Raw genomic sequence first — 23,061 nt, 5'->3', positions numbered from 1 at the left:
GGTTAATAAAGGGTTGCATATAGAGGCTCAAGATCATGGTATTACAGATGCAGAAACTGAGTTTCAGAGCTTAGAATTTGCTCAACACACTGAGGTTCAAGGTGTTGTGGTGATGAATGTTCAAAATTCAGCTTATGTTCATAATAATGTTATGGCTGCAGCTGATCCTAATAAACATATCAATGAATGTTTAGCTAAAGAACAAGCTCAGTTTCAGGTGGATGATACTAATGGCAGAGTGGGGTTTTCTTCCCATCCTCTGAACAACGGGGCTACTTTTGGCTTCAGCACAAAGAAAATAAATTAGAATAAAAATAGACAAGAAAAAGGTGATAACAGGGATAAGAATCTGCAACAAAAGAGTAATCAAAATTTTGCGTTAATGAATGAACAAGCAGGTCTTAGTGTTGAGCCTTTACAAATCGATGAGCAGATGATAGTTAGTCATACAAATGATTGTAAATTCAACACTATTCCATCAATGTCAATCTCAAAAGAGAATATTATTGATGAGTACAGCATTATCAACTCGGAAGATAAAATTAATGAAGATACATTGCCTATGGAAGAAGATGAGAAAGGTGATACCAGTGATCACTTAAATAGAGCTTTAGACTCTAACTTTGACAATGAACTGCAAGAAGTAGTTCAAAAAATCAGTGATAATCAAGGTCTTTCCCCACCAAGCAGAACACTACCAACAAATTTGTTCCTGTTGACACAGAATCAAAACAAGGTCCCAATCTAAAAATCCTGATGATTAGAACAATTTGTTGGAATGCTAGGAGCCTCAATACATAGGGTGCTCTTGAAAGACTTCCAAAGCTCAAGAATTTTAATAGAATCTCAATGATTGATATATTGGAACCTTTCTCAGATAATTCTCGACTAAATTTTTATAAAGTTCAGCTGACTATGGATAATGCAACTTGTAATGTGAATGGTAAAATTTGGTTATTTTGGAATCAAGATGTTGACTGCAAGGTGTTGGATCAAGATTATCAGCAGATCACCTGTGAGATCAAGCATGTCTCTCATCCTAGTAATTTTCTCAACACTTTTGTCTATGCTAAATGCAGAGATTACATGAGAAGACCTTTGTGGGACAAGATGCTTTAGTTTTCCAGTTTGAATAAGCCTTGGTGCATTTTAGGTGATTTTAATGTTTTCATTGATATTGATGCAAAATTGGGAGGCCAGATGTACAACATGAATAAAAGCTTTGAGTTCATTAGAGTGATTGAGGCTTGTGGACTTACTGACCTTGGTTTTCATGGTCAAAAATTTACTTGGTGCAATCATAGAAGTGCTAATGACAGGATTTGGAAGAGGCTTGATAGGGGAATGGTTAATAACCAGTAGCTTCAGATCATGCCCCTATCCACTATTACTTATCTCTCTTCTACAGGCTCAGATCATTGTCCCCTCTTGTTAGAAATTGCTGAAAGACAAGAGAATGTGATTAAATATTTCAAACTCTTGAATTGTTGGGTTGATAATCCTACTTTTATTGATACTGTTAAAAGATTCTGGGACAGACCAGTAGAAGGCAATCCTATGTGGAGATTTCATATAAAAATGAAGAGAGTTTCTCACACTTTAAGCAGCTAATCTAGGAGTGAATATGGGGACATTTATTCTGCTATGAAAGAGTATGAGGAGAAGGTCAAAACTACTGAAGAAGAAATCATCCACAATAACTCTGAAGAGGTTAGAGCTAAATTAAATCATCTCAATGCTAAATATGTAAGGTATCTAAAGCTGGACCAATCTATTTTGAAGCAAAAAAAAACTCAGCTTCATTGGTTCAAGGAAGGAGATTCTAATTCTAAGTACTTCCATGCCTTGATGAGAGGGAAAAGAAGAAGGCTTTTTATTCTTAAAATCAGTGAGAACCACATCATTGGGGTAGTTAGACTCTTAGACTTGTATCGCCTCGACAATGAAGCATGGCCCATGAAATTAGAATAAGGAATGAATTTAGATAACTTTCTTATGGACAACTCTACAATATGAACTAGAGTATGAAAGAATAAAAAACAACTCCTAAATGTCCGGCAGCCTCCTAATTATAAGTGTGGTACACAATACATCCATAAGAAAGACTCTACTAAACACGATTTCGCAGACACCCTGGGACCATGAACCGTGCTCTGATACGAAGTTTGTCACGAACCGAACCGAGGCCCTAGCCGTGGCGAGCATCCCGAACTATGAAGACCCAAACGTCCTTCTATACCTGATAATCATGCACAACATTCATATACAATAAGGAAAATGCAAAAAATAATACAAATGAAATCGTGGTCATTTCTAGCTTCAACTGAACAGTACAGAATAAAACCCATAAACATCTAACAATATCTAACACACGTCCGCAAAATCTCTAATATTACAAGATTAATCATAAGTCTAGAACAAAACAGGGACAAGGCCCCCAGTCGAACCCAATACCAAAATAACATAATAATGTTCTAAAGACAAGGCCTTCAGAAATAAAGAAGGCTCACCAATTGCTCAGTTCTCTCTGACAGATTCTATGGCTTAGCAAGAACTCTGGATTGAGCCACAAACCCTGAAATATAGGGGTCCAGTACAAAGTACTCATGCACAGTGCAATCCAAAATAATGAATTTTATAAAACATAAGTGAGAGAAATTTGTAAAACAGTATCCATGACATAGTTTAAATCACATGGGAAATTTCAAATAATCTTAAAGCAAGTTTCTCAATGCAGTTTTGATCTTTGTATTACTTCTGAGCTAGGTGGTACACCGTACAATCTGAAATTTCATGGGCTATATGAAATCCGCCCTTGACTCTGTGGTTAAGCCCCCAATATAAAGTTGCCGCCAGGATTGGAGTATCAATAATGGGGACACAAAATATCACATAGCAGGGTGCCAAAATCTCCAATCAAATTAACATGTCATGGTAGTTCACAAGATCACAAAGCAGGGCTCCTAACCATAGTCCCAATTTCGGATGACATGAATCAAGGTACACAATATCACAAAGCATGGTACCATAACCCCGTGCCAGCAAATCACAGTTTTTAGTACTGAGTTTTTTAAATCGTACTTTCTTCGGGTAACCACCTAACTCTCTTTAAGACCATTTTTAACCTTTTCCGATCATGCATCTTTCAAAACTCTTTTTCTAAAAATCTAATCAAAATCTGATTTCTGTTCTGTTCTAATTCTGTTATAGCCTTAACTATTTTGGTGTCATCACACCCAAGACTTGCATGTCATATTACTGAGCCATACAAATATCATACACAATCTCTTCTTACGAAACATAAAGTTTGGACCACAATACTTCGAATAAATTTAAAAAGATTTCATACTTCAAACATTTAGCAAACTATGTAAAGTTCATTCTTTCAAGCATTTCAACAAACATGTGGTGGTCATCAAATTTATGATAAAACATGCAATATTTTTAATGAACCTCTTTAACCTTCAAAACTAAGTTAAATTCCCTCTCATCAATTCAAAATCATGATCAAGTCATAAACCATAACCAAAACATTTATATCATGTTTTCAACAATGCACTTCAAATAAGTCCTAACTTACAAAACTAGGAGCTTGTAAATATGAGAGGGATTTTTAGTAGTTCATGCTCTCAAATCAATATATATATATATATATATATATATATATATATATATACCATACATAATTATAAATTAACTTTAGGGGAAGGCCTCAAGATCAAAACTATAGATCAAAATGGATTCATAATACACAATTTGTAAATGAAATTTCAAAACCCCGTTGTCAATTCATTATTTCTCAACATTCAAAACATCATTAAAAACATTTTCACCATTCCAATGTAGGTTATAAAAACCCCACACGCCTTTGATTATAAAATTTGAAGGATAGAACCTGGATCCTATTCCATTTCTCTTGCAGATCTTGACCTTAGGAATGAGTTCTTGATTTTTGGGGGAGGAGTTGGGGTTTGATTTGAGAGGATTTGAGATGTTGATTTGCTGAATTAGGAGAAAAATAAAACCCCTTGACGGTTATTGTAACACCCCGAAAAACAGGTCCCGAAGCGTCACACGGTGCTTGAGGCTACGAGTAACCCCAAGCTAACCCTTTGAGCCATTTTCATTCAGTTCAACACAAATCAACGGGGTTTCCATAAATAACCCTCAAATATCAATAGAGTAATCATCATCCAAGAATAAAAGAATTTCAGAAAGATAACAAAATACGACTTATTAGTCAACTCCCAATATCTATACTAGTCTAACAAGCCTCTAAGAAAATCAATAAAACCAGTGAGCTATTGAGACATGCCCCAACTGACTAATACTCAGTTATCAAATGTAAACAATTCTGTGAAACCAACATCAGACATCACGTCCTCGGAACATGAGGACTCACCACAACAGAGGAAGTAGAACAGTGTGCCTGAAGAATCACTGTCAAACCTGCAACTGAGCACCTGAACCTACATTCCGAGAAAATGCAGCCCACATTCGAAGATGTGGGTCAGTACTATGGAAAGAAACTGAGTATATGGGGGTGTATGCAGTTTTATAAAGATCATCATCATAAATGTTTATAAGAAATATGCAGGATGTATGAAAGACTCACATAGCCCGAAGAAAATCATCATAATCATGAGAGGATGAAATAAGTACAATAACACATGTAAGTCCTCATATAATTTGTCAATCACTTTTAGTTCATCAAGAATATCAATTCTCATAATGTAAATATCATTTAAATCTTTCGAAAGAATAACTTTCACAATTCCATTTTCAAATCACTTCACCATTCACTATAAACACAAGGAAACACACACACACTGGGAGATCCTATAACTGACATAAACCATGTGAGCTACATGGAGTCCAACGTACCACCCACATTGGGGAGAGCCGTCCTATCCCTGCCATCGTAATGGACTATCGATATCAAATCCACATAAACTAGTGATCACTATATAACTCAGCCTCATGCTCACTCCTACGGAGGCACGTAGTTCTATGGAAGTAAGGTCACATTATACCTCCCACTCGGTGCTAAAGATTTCTCTCAGACTTAGCTCAAATCATTTCAAAGACAATCCACAACAAAACAATTTCATTAATATATAACTATACATCGGGAGCCATTATGCTTCCCATCTATCAAAATCAACCACGTTGTGGATTTGTTTCACACTCGAGTTCAAAACAACTCCATTAAGACCAAAAGGTCAAATCATTCAAAATATCTCAAATATTCAACATCAATGTTCTTATAACACACACTTTCTCAAAAAACACAATTTCCAATGGGGATTCACGACCCAAATATCAAAATCATGATAAATATCGTTCAAGATTCATGCTTTATATCTCCACACATGTAAATTCATCTTTCAAAATCATAAACATCAAGATTTCATAATAATCATCATAAGATATGGGTTCATGCTTCATATTCGTAAAAATCAAATAAAAATCTTGCCTTTATAAAGAAAATTACTTTTAGGCACAAGAACGAAAGAGAGTTCTTGTTGAAAAACCCCACATACCTTGAATGATGAACTTTAGATTGATACTCATTTTTGAGATGTTAACGTACCTTTGAAAGATGGTTCTTGGAGTTCTTGAACTAGGAACATGGAATCTTGAATAAATTTGCAGAATTAATGGTGAACTTTGGAGGTTCTTGAAGTTGGATGTAGGAGCTTAGGGTTTTCTTTTTGAGGGAATTTAATGAAATATAACATATAATGCTTCTAATAGTCTTTAATATAGGGTTTGGACGGATTTTGGGTGAGGGGGATTGACCAAAATACCCCTACAAATCAAAAAAATTCTTGGATCTGTCCTTTGGTGGGCTGTTTTGATAGTCTGAAGTATATCAACCATAACGTTTTACTCTGATATCCAAATTGGATGAAAACAATTTTATTAGAAAGAGGACTCTCATATGTTTCCATTGATATATAGTATCTCACTCAGATCATTGTGTACGACGAGTTATGATTGTTTGAAGTTGACCCAAAAATTCACTTTTGTTAGGCTTAAGTAGATCGACCATAACTTTTTGCTCCGATAGACAAATTGGATGAAATCAATTTCATTGGAAAGAGGACTCGCAGAGCTTTCCGTTGGTATATAGTAGATCACCCAGATTATTATGTACAAGGAGTTATGGTCGTTTAATGTTAGAGCAAAAACACGCCAGGCCACAGTACTTTTTCCTGCACGTTTTACTGTTCACTACTATTCACAGTTCGATCGGAATGTTCATAACTCGTCGTTCGGGTGTCCGTTTTGGATGATCCAGATATCGTTGCAAATATTATTCAATACTCTACGTAATGGTGGGTCATAATCTAAGACATTCCACATGGAAAATTTATAATTCATTCTAGAAGATAGAACCCAACACGTTTACGTACAAAATTTCAACGAAAGATTTTTCGGGGTATTACAGTTATAACTCGTGGGCTGGCAGCCATAAGGGTTGAAAATACTAAAAATCCCTTAAAACGTGGAACCAACAGCTGAAGTTTAGGTGCGGGCGTTGGACCGCACGTCGCGCGCAAATACTTCCTCTCACACGAAAATGGCTGTAACTTTTTGCTCGGGTATCGGATTTAGACGAGATTTATATCATTGGAAAGATACTTTAAAGACCTTTTATTTGATATATATCAGTCCCTCTAATTTGATATATACGAGAAGTTATGGTTAATGTAAACTGATCCAAGTTAAAACATCCACTAAAACTTAATCGGTAGAAATGTTTTCAACTCGTCATAGAGTTAGGGGATTTTTGTGACCTCAATTCATATTAAAAGGTATTACCACACCATAGGATTTATCGCCATACATATATTTACAAGGAATCATCTAGCTTTAATCTATATGCGTCGGAACGGCGGTCTAGATTCTAGCCTGAAGGTACGGGGTGTTACAAAAATACGGTCATTCTCCCTCAAAATCATCAAGAACATTCTCTAGGGTATCAACCCAAAAACTCAAGATAGCTCTAAATTCAATCATAAATTTTCAAAATTGACTCAAGAAACAAAATCTCTGTAACGAGAACTATAAGAAGCACCCGTTAGAAGTTCGAATAATATCCTCATAGCTAGAGTTCATCCGAAAGCTTCAAATTCAAGGTATGCGGGGTTTGAAAAGGATAATACTTGCATCCTTGTTCCCAAAACTTTATTTTAAATACAGATTTTTCTGAAATTTATGAGATTCTATATAAAGTTGAGTTAGGGTTTTTCACCCATTATCATTAGTTGTAAGATTTTGATGTTTCCTATGAATTGAAAGTCAAGTAGCATGCTTTTACATGTTTTCTTATGAAAATTGAAGTTGGGTTTATACTCTATGTTGCTATTCATGAGATTATGAGGTTTTCATGGTTTTTGAAGTTGAATTACATGACCATGTTTATATTTTTGTATGTATAATTGAAATTTTCAGATTTTGAGATGATTATGAGTGTTCTGTTATCAAACATGAATTTTGAGATGTTGAAATCATGAGATTTATAATATGAGTTATTTTCCATTATCTTGATTGAGATGATTGAAAGCTTTTTAAGAAGATTGTTTTGAGCTTGAGTTAAGAAAGGAGTCCACATTAATTATGATTTAAATCAAGAGAAGTATGTTTTGGTCTTAATTGTAAACCCTTGAGTTACTTTGAGGTGGATTTCTTAAAAGTTTTGAGATGAGTATAGGAGTAGTATTTAGCACCGAGTTGGGTATGATTCCAAGGTCTCATACCCCAAAATTATATGTCACCGTATGATTGAGATTATGGGCCCGAGACTGAGATAGTGATCACTAAAGAAGAGGTTCTACTCTGATGTCAAGGATAGAACAACTCTCCCCAACGTGGGCAAGAAGTTGGACTCCATGTTATCTCACATGGTTTATGTCGGTTAGAAGAAACTCCTGAGTCCCAAAGTTATATAATTCCAAGAGTCCCAGAGTTCCCAAGTCATAAAGCATGATTTTGAAAGTATTGTTTAAAGTTTCCTTTAGTCTACGAGTATTGAGAAAAAGAGGAGAGTACAAATTTTAAAGCTAAAGTTTAATGACTCACGAGATTTGTGTTACATACTTTACTATTCATGATTTATGAGCTTTGTATTTTGACTTATTCAAGCCATGTGATTCATTCATATTTGCATGCATGATTTTATTCACAATGTTGATAATGTTTTATGTAAATGCATACACCCCCATATACTCAGGACATTCCCAAAGTGCTGATCCACATATACGTCTGTGTGCTATATTGTCTTATAATATAGGTTCAGGTGCTCAGTTTTAGTAGTGATCGCAATTCCCAAGTTCCTTGTCTATATTCCACAGTTGGTGAGTCCTCATGGTTAGAGGACCATATTTCCAGATTTTCAATTGTTATTACTTTCAGATCAGTTTGAGTCAGTTGGGGATCTGTCCCAATGGCTCTCCGGATTGAGTATTAGAGGTTTGTCAAACTAGATTAGCAGTTGTGTTTTAGACCTCTAGTATTTGATATTTCAGATTTATGTTTTCAAGATTATTTCAATTTTGAGTTGATATAATACAGTATTATTGTTTGGCTAGATATACCAAAGTGAGAGATAAAGATAGTAACAGGCTCAAAGGATTAGCTTGGGGCTACTTGTATCCCTAAGCACCGTGTGACATTCAAGGATGAGATTTTGAGGCGTTATACTCAACCAACTGTTTCGATACACTTTATGACAACTCCTTGCTTACTGAACTTCACGTGATAATTCACTTTCTTCAGACATTACATAGAAAGGGAAAGTAAATTATTGATGACGAACCTAACTTGAAAGAGTTAGCGAAAGTGCTAATTGATGAAGAAGATAATGGAAAATTAATAAAGAGGAAAGAAGTGTCTACATCTAACACCTCGAACTCTTGATTAGTATGTGAACCATTCTTTGTAGGCATATAGGTCTAAACTTGATGATTTCTAATTGAATGTAAGGGTTAGGATCAATTTCTTAGTATAGTGAGTGCTTTGATGTGAATCATGATCATAAGAAACATCGACCGTAAAGTTGAGTTGAGAGCATTTTGATCAATTGTGTTTTAGTAAACATTCTTATATGGGTAAACTTCAAACAATCATAGTTCCTAGAATATGAAGAGATTTATGTCCAAAGACCCACCTAATAAAAGTTCTCTGAGTTTTCTTTCAAGACCACTAATCGCTCATTAATACGAGTTTAAAGTAAAAAATTATGACCATTTTACCAAAAGGTAACGAGCTAACGGACACACTGAAAATATCCATGCAGACAGGTTTGCGGCCGCAGGAGAAGTCGTACCCACGATAGTAGGGGTTGAAATTTGGGTTTCTGGTGATAACTCAGGGTATGACCCGTACCCAAAAAATATGAGTCATACCCAAACATATCGGGATGGCTTCCAAACGACTTCCAGAAGGTTTCTAAGGGGTTTTTGGGTCTTTTAATTGCTTATAACTCCCAACCCACGACATTTAACCCCAAGAGGCATTACTTTTCCTCTCTTTTCCATCAATTAAACAACACAAAATCCCTAATTCCATTTTCAAAAACAAGATTAGGGTTCCTCACCCAAAATCCATCCTTCAAGTCCCAAGATTCAAATTCAAGAACATCAAGAGTAGGGTTCCTCACCCAAAATTCAAGCCTCCCTTCCCAAGAACAAGAAATCCAAGCTTTCTTCCTCAAGAATTCAAGGATTCAAGTTCCAATTTTAAGCTTCTTCAAGAATTCGTTCAATTAAGGTATGTGGGGTTTTGAACAAGGGTAATCTTTCATCCTTGTTCCCAAAAGTATGATTTTCAAGTTGAATTTACATATTTTAAGTTAGGATTCATTCCCAAATCCTCATGTATTGAAAACATAGCATTATCATGTGATTTAAGGGACTAAGGAGAATAAGAGTTGTACTTATTCATGTTTTAAAATACAACTTTTATATTTTGTTTTGAATTTCATTATTTTGTCAAGGAATTGTTATTCTCCTAAGTTTAATACATCCCTATGCTTAAATTCACGTATTATACTCATGTATTGAATTGTCTAATGTTTTGGATCTCTGGATAATGACTTTATATTAATGTTTTAAGAGTTGTTATCGTATTTTAGTAATAATTTAGTGCTGGTGGGTTATGAACACCCGATACCTACATGTTTACTTACATTTTAGACTTTTCAAGTAATAAGTCAACCCACCCATGATTTTATTATTAAACTCAGTTTATTGTGATCTTATTGAGCACTATCCGTTACATGTTTATAATTACATTTGAATCTGTATGCACTATTATTTTAAAAATACCATGACCTAAGCTTATCAGTTATTAGGTGAGAACTGTGGGTTCAGAACATCCTACTTTTTCAAAAACTACATGCCACCGTAGGTTTAGGGGCCTCGCCAGAGAGTGTTTCCCCTTGCCCAATATGAGCTCATTTTAGTGTTCACGCCAGTTCAGGTTCTACTCTGATGACAAGGACAGAACAACCCTTCTCAACGTGGGTCAGACATTGGACTCCATAATATCTCACATGGTTTATGTCAGTTACATGATAGCTCCCACAGTTTAAGTAAGTATTTCAGTTTATCTCAGTTCAGGTTTGCTTGACCAAGTAATCTGATTTCAGTAATTATTCAGTTAGTTTTACAGATTAGTCATGTTATTCAGATCATGTCAGTACATACTATACTTGGTCTTGCATTCTAGGTTTTACATGTTCATGTTTTTATGCTCAGTATCCATACATTATCCTCAGTACGGTTTTACAGTCTATTCAGATTTACATGAGATTTACATACAGTATTCATGATTTACCGCTTCCCAGCTTTAGTTTTACTTATTCTACCGACATAAAAAACTAAGCAACTATGTGTAGTGATTCACCAGCTTATCAGATTATTTTGTTACTCATGTTTCAAGATACTTTAGCTTTCAATTGATTTCAGTCTCTTGGTGAGTCTACCTGCACTTAGCATGCATATTTTAAGATTATGTATCTATTCAGCTTTACTTATTGCATTCACCCCCACTTACTCCGTACATTCCAAAGTACAGATCCACATATATATTTATGTGCTATATTTTCTCATAATGTTGGTACCAATTGTAGCCCACACATCATAATCGGACAGTTTGCAGCTTCCAGCCAGCAAGTGATGAGTTCTCTTATTTCAGGGACTCCAGTCAATTGAAGTTCATGTACTATATTATTATTATTCATATATATTGATTAGTGGTAGTTGGAGGTATGTCTCAGCTATCTATAGTCAGTATAGTAGAAGCTTCACAGATAGTCAGTCAAAGTCACTCATGTAATTTAAGTTTCTTTCTTCAATTTTACCATCTTGTAAACTTTATCAGTATTTCATTTATTCAGACTTTCTCATGATTATGCTTCCACTCAGTAAATTTAATTTTTATACAATTTAAATCAGTTGCTCAAAAAGTATGTCAATTCATGGGTTAGCTTGGGATTACTTGTGGTTCCAAGCATCGTGTTACGACTAGGGGATAGTCTCATATCGTGACACTCACTCTCTAAAATGACTAGATATATACATGTTATATATAATCAACACACTAAAAATTATTTGGTTATGTAAGGTTTAATTAAACAAATGTCAATGTAATGCAAAGAAGACAAGGTCTAGCTTGCAACAGAAAAGGAAGCTGGAGAATAGAAGGAACATAAAAATTTGAAATAGATTGTGGTCTTAAATTTAAGACAAGATAACTATCTCTTAAATAACTGAAACACAGAAAATTAAAAGAGATATTGCAAGTCTAAAGCAACTGACTAATAGGTTCAATTTTTAACATGGTAGATTCATCCTTTGGATATCTAAATTTAGTGCAAAAGTAAACGTTAAATCTCCTAGAAATGTTGAATTGTTATCTCTATTACATGGTTTCTGCTTAGCTAACAAAACGCATATACGACATATGGAGATTGCCAAAAACTCTCATTGAAAAGAAAATGGATATAGAAAACAAAATAGGGTGGATGTTATTTTGTGGATTGGACAGTTCCTCCCATGTTTGTATGGACGATACTAAAAGCAAACGAGGAAGGAACTACTTTTGCAAAATACATAACATGATTATCTTATGTGGATTGTATGTTAGCTTATATCTTGTAAGCGAACGATATATTGTACTAGCGATTATGCAGGAACTTTTGTTTGTAATTATGGATAACATATTATAATAAATAAAGCTTACAACCAAAATCATCACCAAAGTTCTCTTTTCAAGATTGTAGCCAGTGATCGGGGGATTCATTGACACTACACAACCTGCATTTGATGCCTGAGAGGTTAATATCTAATAACATTTCACCATGATGCATGCTGAAAGTTGATATTTGAAGGTGTATGAAGCAAATCTTAGTCAGTCATATTTGAAGGTGTATGAAGCAAATCTTAGTCAGTCTTGATTTCCCTTCTGTTTTCGTACCCTTCGCCTAAGGTGGCTTTGCCCATGCGAGTAGTGCATTCTATATCCTGATTCCTGACATGGATATAATTTGGTTCCTTCTTGACTTAAAGCGTGTACCTTATTTGTCTCATACTTTTTGTTCAGTTGCCAGATGCACTCAATTAGATACATTTCTCTTCTCACACCCTTTAAGGTGACAGCATATATACATCGCTGGGAAATAAAAGAGGATGTAAAAAAACAGAGAGTATTTCTCAGAAGTTGTTCGATTGCAATTAAAAGAGGTGCAGCAGTGGCCTATTAAATAGGCTTACAATCAACTAGTATTAGCTAAAGCTAAGCAACTAAAAGATAAGTTGGATAAACATGCCCACTACTTCTATCATGCTAAGTAACTGAATTAAACTAGCACTACTTTTACTAGCTAAAAACTAGGAACTAATTGACAGCTTTTGAAGCATTAATCAACGCTCTCCCTTACTTCAAAGCTTGTTACTCCCATCTGCAATCTGAAGCACTCATGCTTCCCAACCAGAAGTGCTTTCATTTGAATATCAGCAACTTGTTAATTTGTGCCACAATGCTTCCACTTGCTACCGTATCTCGTATGAAGTATTACCGAATGTCAATATGCTTTGTACTACTGTGAAATGCCGAATTTTTTGTCATTGCAATAGTTGCTTTGTTGTCTCAGAAAATTTCAATTACAGTAGCCTGCTCTTGAAAGACATCAGCAAGCAACCTCTTTAGCCAAACCGCTTGACAGGATGATGCAGTAGCAGCAATACATTCTGCTTCGGAAGATGACAAGTCCACAATCTATTGCTTCTTTCAACTCTAGGATGTAACACCTGAACCAAGAGAGAACACATATCCAGAAGTACTTTTTCTGTCATCCAAACAACCTGCATAATCTCTATCAATGAAACCAAACACTATAAAATCTGATGTTTTAGAGTACCAAATTCCAAAATCAGTAGTTCCGGCAACATATCGAAGAATCCACTTTACAACTCCGAAATGATGCTTTGTTGGGATATGCATGAAGCTGGAAACCACACTAATAGGAAATGCTATGTCGGGCCATGAATTACAAATAATTAAGACCACTAACTATTCTTCTAAGCGTCGAGCATTTGCCAAACCCGTACCATCATCAGATATGAGTTTCTCATTTACATTCATAGGTGTAGAAGCTATCTTACACCCCAACATATTAAATTTTCTAAGAAGATCAGTTGTATATTTTCTTTGCGAGACAAAAATACCATCTAAACCTTGTTCAATCTCAAGACCTAGAAAATATTGCAACAACCCCAACTCTTCCATTGCAAACTTTTTCATCATGAAAGACTTAAATTCAGCAACAAGAGATTCACAATAGCCCATATAAATCATATCATCTACATAAAGACACATCAACAAGAAATCAATTTTACCTTACTTCTTCACATAGAGAGTTGGCTCATTTTTGTTCCTTTCAAATCCATTCCCCAGGAGATAAGAGTAGATCTTGCTATACCATGCCCGCGGGGCTTGCTTTAGGCTCTATAAGGCCTTTTTCAACCTTTACACTTTGCTTTCTTGTTCGCTCATAACAAAACCTTTAGGTTGAGAAACATAAACTTCTTCCTCCAGTTCTCCATTTAAGAAGGTAAACTTAACATCAAATTGGTAAACTTTCCAAGAGAGTTGAGCAGCAAAAGCTAAGAGAGTTCTCACCCTTTCAAAGGATGAAACGGGAGAGAATGTATCATCAAAATCAAATCTTTGTTGTTGTGCATATCCTTTTTCAATAAACCAAGTTTTGTAATTTTGAACCGATCCATCAGCAGAGTACTTTGTGCGATACACCCATTTCAGGCCAATAATGTTCTTTCCTTCTAGTAAATTAACTAATTCTCAGGTTTTATTATTTTCAACAGCTTTGATTTCTTCCATCGTTGCTTGTTGTCACTCTTCTTTTTCAGATGATTCTACCTAATAAATGGGATCTGAAACAAAAGGAGAAAATTGACAAGAAGTATATATATTGTTAGAGTATATCTGATATTTGATTTCCTGTCTCTTGGTGATCTTCTAAGTGGACTTGAATCTGCTGAAGATTCTTCAACTATTTTAGATGTTACTGGTGCTGGTTGTTCAGGTAACTCGGGTACATTATCAGGAACTAAACAACCTATTGGTCCTGAAGTAACTCCATCATTCCAAGCCCAACTTCTTACCTCGTTGAACCTAACATCCTTGCTTGCAATAACTTTGCCACTCTTAGGGTTATACAATTTATATGTTTTGGATTGAGGACTATAGCCCAAAAAAATATATTTTTCTGATTTCACATCAAGTTTGAGACGAGATGGAGAAGAATCCAAAGCATATGCTAAAAAGCCAAAAACTTTTAGATGGCTTACCCGTGGCTTCCTGCCCTTCCAAGCTTCATATGGAATTCTATTCATGATTGCCTTTGTTGGTGAGACATTGAGAAGATACAACGTCGTGGCCACTACTTCTTCCCAAAATTTCATTAGAAGTTCTGCTTCTTTCATCATGGTTCGAGCTATTTCAACCACTGTTCGATTCTTTCGTTCGGCCACTCCATTTTTCTCTGTGTGTGGTGTTGTCAAATCCCTGTGAATACCATCTTTTTCACAAAATTCATCAAATTCTTTAGAAGTAAATTCACCGCCTCTATCCGAATGGAGAGCCTTAAAAGAACATCCACTTTGCTTCTCTACTAGTGCCTTGAATTTCCTGAAATTATCAAAGGTTTCAGATTTGAACTTCAAGAAATAAACCCAACTCATTCAACTATAATCATCCGTAAACAACAAAAAATATCGACTTCCACCTAAGAATTCAATACTCATCGGACCACAAACATCAGCGTGCACCAATTCAAGACAACTAGAAGCCCTCCAAGCCTTGTTTACGGGAAATGAGACTCTACTTTGCTTTCCGTAGACACACCCTTCACAGAAATCAAGACCATCAATTTTAGGTATTGCAACAACCATATTATTTTCACCCAACAATTTCAGTCCTTTAATATTCAGATGCCCATACCTTAGATGCCATAAAATAGTATCACTAGATTTTGCAACTAAAGCAGAATTTTGCCCACTAGAGACTTCTAAAGGAAACATATGATTTTGTGTCATGGAAATGCTTACAATATTTTGCCCAAATTTCTTATCATAAAAAGTGCAACCATAATCATCAAATAAAATAGAGTAACCATCAGTTATCAATTGCCCAACACTCAACAAATTATGAGCCAAATTAGGAACATACTGCACATCATGTAAGAGTTTTACATTACCCTGGGTGGTTTTAATAGCAATTGTACCTTTCCCTTCAACCCTTATTGGCTTGTTGTCTCCAAGTCGGACCTCAGTTTTCTAGGATTCATCAAGTTCTTTAAATAGTGACCTCGTTCCGGACATATGGTTTGAGCACCCACTGTTCATGAACCACACTCCATTGGGGCCATCATCGGTAGAAGATTGATTCATGAATAACTTACTTTATTCTTCAACTTCCTCTGTGAAATTTGCTTGGTTTTGGTCGTCTCTCTGCTTGGTCCAGCAATCAACTTCCATATGGCCCAACTTCTTACAATATCTGCACAAAATGTTGTTTCTATTTTGACATTGGTCACCAAATTGTTTCTGTTTTGATGTTGGTCACCTATTGGTGACGTTGGTCACCAATAGGAACTAATTGACAGCTTTTGAAGCATGAATCAACATACCTGTCATATTTGGCATACCGGAAATTAATTGGTTCAATTATTAACATGGCAGTTGCATCCTTTGTATCTTAGTCATTTGTGTTTAGTGTTTTGTTTCCTTTTCTCAATTAGGAGTTTTAATTTTTCATAGATAGTTTTAAGTCCAATTGCAGGGAATTCTCATTCTATTTTTTTGGCAAGTCTGTGTAATGTTTTTTTACTTTAATATTCAAGGTGATCAAATAAATTAGGAACAATAACCAAATGGATAATGATGATATACATACATGTAAACGTATATGGTGTGATATGGGAAGCGCAATGTAAGCAGACATCATGGCTGGTACAAAAGATAGTGAAGGCTATCAAATATATACAACAAGTCGGGATGCAGATGAATGACTTAATGGTTGTGTGGCAGTTTTCATTACATAAGCTATGTCATCAACACAGGGTCACTATGAATAAGTCCCTTGGAGAAGAATGGTCTGCAATAATAGTGGTGCTCCTAAGTGGACTTTCTTGTTAAGAATGGCTGCTCACAATAAGATCTATACAAAGGATAGATCAGTAAAATGGAGCATGAATGTCAATTTAATATGCCCTTTATGTAATGTGCAGCAAGAAAGTCTCAACCACCTGTTCTTCCAATGTGACGATTCACTTTATGACAACTCCTTACTTACTGAACTTCACGTGATGATTCACTTTCTACAGACATTACACAGAAAGGGAAAGTAAATTATTGATGACGAACCTAACTTGGAAGAGTTAGCGGAAGTTCTAATTGATGAAAACGATAATGAAAAATCAACAAAGAGGAAATAAGTGTCTACATCTAACACCCCAAACTCTTGATTAGGATTTGAACCGTTATTTGTAGGCATATAGCTCCAAGCTCGATGATTTCTAATTGAATATAAGGGTTAGGATCAATTTCCTAGTATAGTGAGTGATTTGATGTGAATCGTGATCATAAGAAACATCTATCGTAAAGTTGAGTTGAGAGAATTTTGATCAATTGTGTTTTAGTAAATGTTCTTATATGGGTCAACTTCAAACAATCATAGTTCCTAGAATATGAAGAGTTTTGTGTCCCAAGACCTACTAAATGAAAGGTCTTTGAGTCTTCTTTCAACACCGTCAGTAGTTCATTAATCCAAGTCCGGAGTAAAAAAATTATGACTATTTTACCAAAAGATAGCGAGCTAACCGACACACTGAAAATGCAGACAGGTTTGTGGCCGCAAACCCCTAATTGAGTCCACAAACCCAACGCAGACCATGAACAGTAAAGAAAATGTCAAGGCAACTTTTGGAAGCCATATGCGACAAAAAACAACCATTTGTGTCCGCAAAAGACACCTACAGAAATTTTTCTGCAGCATTTTTATTCGTAAACTTACGAAGATTTTGTTTAAGTAATTTTTTTTTCGAACTCTTACGTAAATTTTAATTATGTTTTTAGTGGATCTTTTTTCTAATGGGTCTTTATTCCACAAGTGCTTATTGAATGTTCATAATGATATGCTAAGAGGTTCTCTTGGGCTCCTGAGTGCCTGTTACACCAAAGGCCTAATCTTGGTTTGTGATACTACATTGACGGATTCGTCAGCAAAAAATGAAGAAGAAATTCCTATGGAAGAACCTAACTTGTAATATAATTCGTATAACTATATTTTTTAATTTATTTTTAGTTCTTTTAGTTTAACTCTGGCACATAGCATGTGCCTTGATCTCATAAGAGAAAGCTGAAATAGTTATTTATATTATTTTAGGGAAAGGGATAAAAAAAATCTCGATACTTTCGTCTATATTAACTAAACTTATTCCTAGTTAATAAAAAAAAATTATTGTTAATATTTTTCCACAATGACAATTAAAAATTTCACATGACCTAACATTTAGGTGAGGTGGACGACACATGGCGTGCTACCTCACCACCAATTTTTTATTTCTTAAATTTTTTTCCTTTTTCACTTTTCTTTTTCTTCAATGAGAACAAAGCTTTTAATTTTAAAAAGATTCGAAGAGGATTGTTGTAAAAAAGAGTACTTAAAAATTTCAAAACTTTGTTCTCGTTGAAGAAAGAGAACATGAAAAAGAATGATAATTTGAAATGAAAAGTCATATTATAGGGAAACCAAACATATATATGAATAATTTTTTGTTTAGTAATCTCTGACTATAAATTTAATAATCAATTTCGTTAAATGTTTTTCCTATTATAGCGTGCCCCAGTCAACAACTACTAATTACCTAATCTCATTCTTCTTGATAAGACTAAACTAAATAATTTAGTCTATCCAGCTCAGCATAGCATATTATTTTTCATATTGTATAGGATCACTCATCACAGCAGTATAAAATCCCCTAAATTCTTTCTCCCACTCATCAAATTTTAGTTCTCTCAATATTGAAATAAAAACAATCCCTACCTAATTTCTCTAGAAATTCATTCCAGAAAATTTACTAGATCTTGGTGATCTATTCATTGGTTTCGCCAAAAATTCATCACGGAGAATTAACTGCAGATTCTACGATTAAGGTGATTTGTTCACTGAATTTTTCGAAATTCATCATTTTTTAATAAATGCATGATCTGTTTATAAATACCTGAATTTGTATTTGATAAAGACGTAAACTGATTTTATAATTGTATCTCGTTTAAAACTTTAAAGTCAAAAAGGAAAAAAATTGTTTTATTTACTCATTTTTGAAAATTGATTTTCTCTTTTATGTTAGCGTGATTTTGAATTTTGCATATCCGCATGAGAAGAAACAAATTTATTTTTATTTATTTATATTTGATCTTCAACGTTATGTTTGGTTCTCTCCCATAAACGACTTTTTAGGTTGAGAGTGATAATTCCTCTTTTAAAATTAAAAAATTATCAATTTTATTATTTCATTTGATAGCCTAATCTGAATTGATTGTCTCGTTTGTCCTCTAACTATTTTATTTTTATTTTTTGCTTTGCTTTTGAAGTGAGAGATTTTAGCATTGGTAGAGTTCGATGCTGCTTTTCAATATTGGAGTACTGCATATGCAATACTTGAAAATGGTAAAAAAAAAATTATTTTAATTATTTCAACATTTTTAAAAAAATGTTGTAAGGCTATTCTTTTTTTTCTCTAGTTTTCCAGCTCCATAACAGTAAATCTTTCTTGATTAATTGGGAGTTAGCTATTCGAACCAAAAATTGTTTTACTGGTATCCCGACTTATAAAGGGTACCTAACAGGTCTGGTCTCATTTGTTCGTTTTTTATTTGTTCAATTAGAAAATGCACTCAATAGGAACCCTACTATATATATAATGTATGCATGTAAAATTTAGGGCACTAGAAATTAGTTGGTTCAATTATTAGACAGGATATCTTCAGCCTTCATATCTAGTCAATTTGTGTATAGAAGGTACCTTAAGCTTTTCCAAATATTCCTTTTGAAATTCTACACCAATTATTTGTTACTTGATAAACAACGCCTATTATGACTTGCATGGTAACCTATTTATATTTCAACTTACATTATTTATCAGATTCTTTGAATTTTCAAGTCGTAATAGCTGCGAGTTACCTACGATTTTACAGGCATTCCATTTAGGTATTCTAGTTGACAATAAAAATTCATATGAAAAAGAAATTGTTTCCATAAGAGTGAAGTTATATGGAAACTTGCTAAAAACACTATTATTTTAAATGTACTATCATTCTTCTACAAAGTTTTGCCATTTTTTTAGTAATTCAAGAGACAGAAAAAGATTCTTGAAAGTATGTATCATTATTGAGGTATATAAATGTTGAAAGATATTGTAAAAAAAATTGCTTGATGAAGATTTTTAGAGTTATGTTCATTTATTATTAATAATAAAAGATGTATTAATCAATTAAATTTTTTCGTTTACTTGAACATTCATTAACTAATATAAACAATACAACACCTACATCAACCGCACATAAAACGGGCATTTCTTTTGCTTTCTTATATAGTCCTTCACTTTTTTTTGGAGTGACTTTTTTTAGTTTTGTTTTCAATCTTTTTTAATTCAACTTTTCCCCTTTCCATTTTCTTTTATTTTCCTTTAGTTTCAATATCTAAAAAAAAAGAGTGATTGGTGATGGAGGAAAGAGTAGGGAGTCATTTGTTTTTATAGATATTTTTTAAAGTAAAAAAAAATGAGAAGAGTGAAAGTTGAGTTGGAGAGGATTGAGAACCCAACTAAGACAAGTGACTTTCTCTAAAAGAAGGGTAGGATTGTGTACGAAAGCAAATGAGTTGTCTTTTATATGTGCAAATGATGTAGTTGTTATTGTTTATATTACGAAAAGAAAATTATATGAATATTTTAGTAAAAGATAAAATTTATTCATTAATTAATACATCTTTTATATTTATAACAAATGAACATAACTCGAAGAATCTTTCCCAAATAATTTTTTTTACAGTATATTTTAACTCTCTCGATCAAACTGGGCGCATATGCAAAAGAAGTTCAACATGCTGAGGAGAATTTGAGAGGCATTTGGCTTGCAAGACCAAGAAACCCTAACAATAATATTTACTTCAAGAACGAGAAGTCAATTCATGTCGTGGTGTAGGAGTTGAAGAAGACCCCTCCAGAAATGTATCCTTTGTATCTAGACATTTGTGTTGTATGTAGACATTTGTCTTTAGTGTTTTGTTTCCCTTTATCAATTAGGAGTTTTAATTTTTCAAAGATAATGTTAAGGGCTTTTGCAGGGAATCTTCGTTCTAGTTTTTTGGCAAGTCTAAATGACTAGGAATCATGATATACATGCATGTTAACATATAAGGTGTGATAGGGGAAGCTCAATGTAAGCAGGCGTCATGACTGGTACAAAAGATTGTGAATGCTGCCAAAGATATACAACAAGTGGGGATGCGGCTTAATGACTTGATGATTGTGGAGCAGTTTTCACTGCACAAGCTATATCATCAACTCAAAGGTCACTATGATAACGTCCCTTGGAGAAGAATGGTCTGCAACAATAGTGGTGCTCCTAAGTGGACTATCATGTTAATACTGGCTGCTCATAATAAGCTCTATACGACAATGGCAAATGGAGCATGAATGTCAGTTTTATATGCCCTTTATGTAAAGTGCAGCAAGAAAGTTCCAACCACCTGTTCTTCCTATGTGATGTATCGGCTAAAATTTGGATCAGGATAATAATGTGGCAAGGCATATCTAGGAGGGTTATGAGCTGGTGAGAAGAATTACAATGCGCTCAAGTGCATTGGTGAGGAAAAACTATGAAGTATATAGGATGTTGCTCAGTGGAATCGTCTATTCTCTATGCGAGGAACAAAACATGAGTGTATTCCAAAGCAAGTAAAGATCAACTAATTTTATTATTAGGTAGTTAGTACAGGAAGTATGTCTTAGAGAGTTTGTGAAGCCAAAATCGGTGGGTGTGTTTCAAGAACTTAATAACTATCCCTAGAAGTCAAATACTACTTTTATTTTTTTTGTTGCCAAGAAAAATTCTGACTTAATTTAATCAATAACTTGTTTCCTTTATTCCCCAAATTTACTTTTTTTCCCCATCTCCTTCACGACGAAGCACCTTATCTTGGTAAATATATATATATGTATATGTTGGAAAATACTATTTTAGTAAACATGATAATTTGATAGATCGAAAGTTTGAAGATTTCATTGAATTTGCTATACTAGTGCAACCATAGCTAGCATTTAATTTTCACACCAATGGCAATTATAGATTAACTCATTGATGGTAAAAATATTTTAATGAAAAAAGGAATCTGGAAAGTGTAAAATCAATAAAATCAATAACAAAAATAGATGAGTGGACTAGATTTGGTAGGGTGTCCAGGCCAGGGCAGTAGTGCAAAGCCTACGCGATGCACGAAGGCCAAGATATCAAGATATCCTGATGGACCTTACCCCTCCAAAAAATGAGTTACTTATCATGTGGATCAATGGTCCATGTATCAAATATTAAACTGATACATATATTCTACTTGATCTTAGACAAAAGGCCAAGAAAGGTATAAACAAATACTATTACATATTATTTTAATGCTAGTTGAATATCCGGCATCCCATTAGTGATATGCCATCGAATTGAAACCCCTATGTTTTAGCAAAAGACACGTGTTTGTTAAACAATTAATATAATTATGATCCTTCTCCAGATAAGCTCTCATGCTGATAGTACAAAGATGAATATTTCAGATTTGCAGTGTCGACAATTTCTAATAAATGATACCCACAGGTTTGCATCATAAAGATATCTGTGCCTTTTTATCTTAAGCTTTCCCAGCTTTTCCTTCTACAAGTCCTATGCCAATTGTTTTTGACTTGACAAACAGGGAGTACTGTGACTTGCTAACCAATTGATATATCAGATTGCATTTTTTATCAATTTTTTTGAACTAGTCTTTTGATAAGGGCTTTAATTTCCAAGGTGCATCAGCTGGGAATTATCTACGGCTTTTAATCTTATTTCGTATAAGGGAAAACTATCAAAAAGGCCTCGGTACTACGAAATTGCTCAAGCTTAGTATCCATTATACTTTGGTCTATTAAAACACTTGCTATTAGGAAAAATTAATGTTCCCCTGTTGGAAATAATTATTTTCCAAATAATGAATTTTTCCACCTTGTGGCTTGTGCTTGATGTCCATCATATATCTCCAAGATTCAGATTGGTTTGGACCCTTCTTTCTTGCCACAACATGAAGTTTGGAGCAGCATTTAGAAATCTCATTAACCCATTTTGCTTGATGTCCATCATTAATTTGGTTTTTACCAATTTATGAACAATTCTAGGCGAACATATTATTCGGTAGAGAAATTGATTGAAAGACAAATAA

The 23,061-nt window shown here is 34.3% G+C and overlaps 1 long non-coding RNA gene and 1 other non-coding gene across 2 annotated transcripts; one reads left to right on the top strand and one right to left on the bottom strand.

Moving 5' to 3' along the window:
• Positions 1–18,562: 18,562 nt before the first annotated feature.
• On the top strand, positions 18,563–21,793 carry LOC107872307. The gene is made up of 3 exons (XR_001674771.2): positions 18,563–18,746; positions 19,188–19,263; positions 20,646–21,793. It is a non-coding gene; the product is annotated as an uncharacterized LOC107872307 (long non-coding RNA).
• A 252-nt stretch (positions 21,794–22,045) lies between these two features.
• LOC124899180 lies at positions 22,046–22,237 on the bottom strand. The gene has a single exon (XR_007056304.1). It is a non-coding gene; the product is annotated as a U2 spliceosomal RNA (small nuclear RNA).
• Positions 22,238–23,061: the final 824 nt, after the last annotated feature.

The sequence above is a fragment of the Capsicum annuum genome, chromosome 5, assembly GCF_002878395.1.
Source record: "Capsicum annuum cultivar UCD-10X-F1 chromosome 5, UCD10Xv1.1, whole genome shotgun sequence".
In the NCBI taxonomy this organism is placed as follows: domain Eukaryota; kingdom Viridiplantae; phylum Streptophyta; class Magnoliopsida; order Solanales; family Solanaceae; genus Capsicum; species Capsicum annuum.
This window is presented reverse-complemented; position numbering and strand designations above follow the sequence as displayed.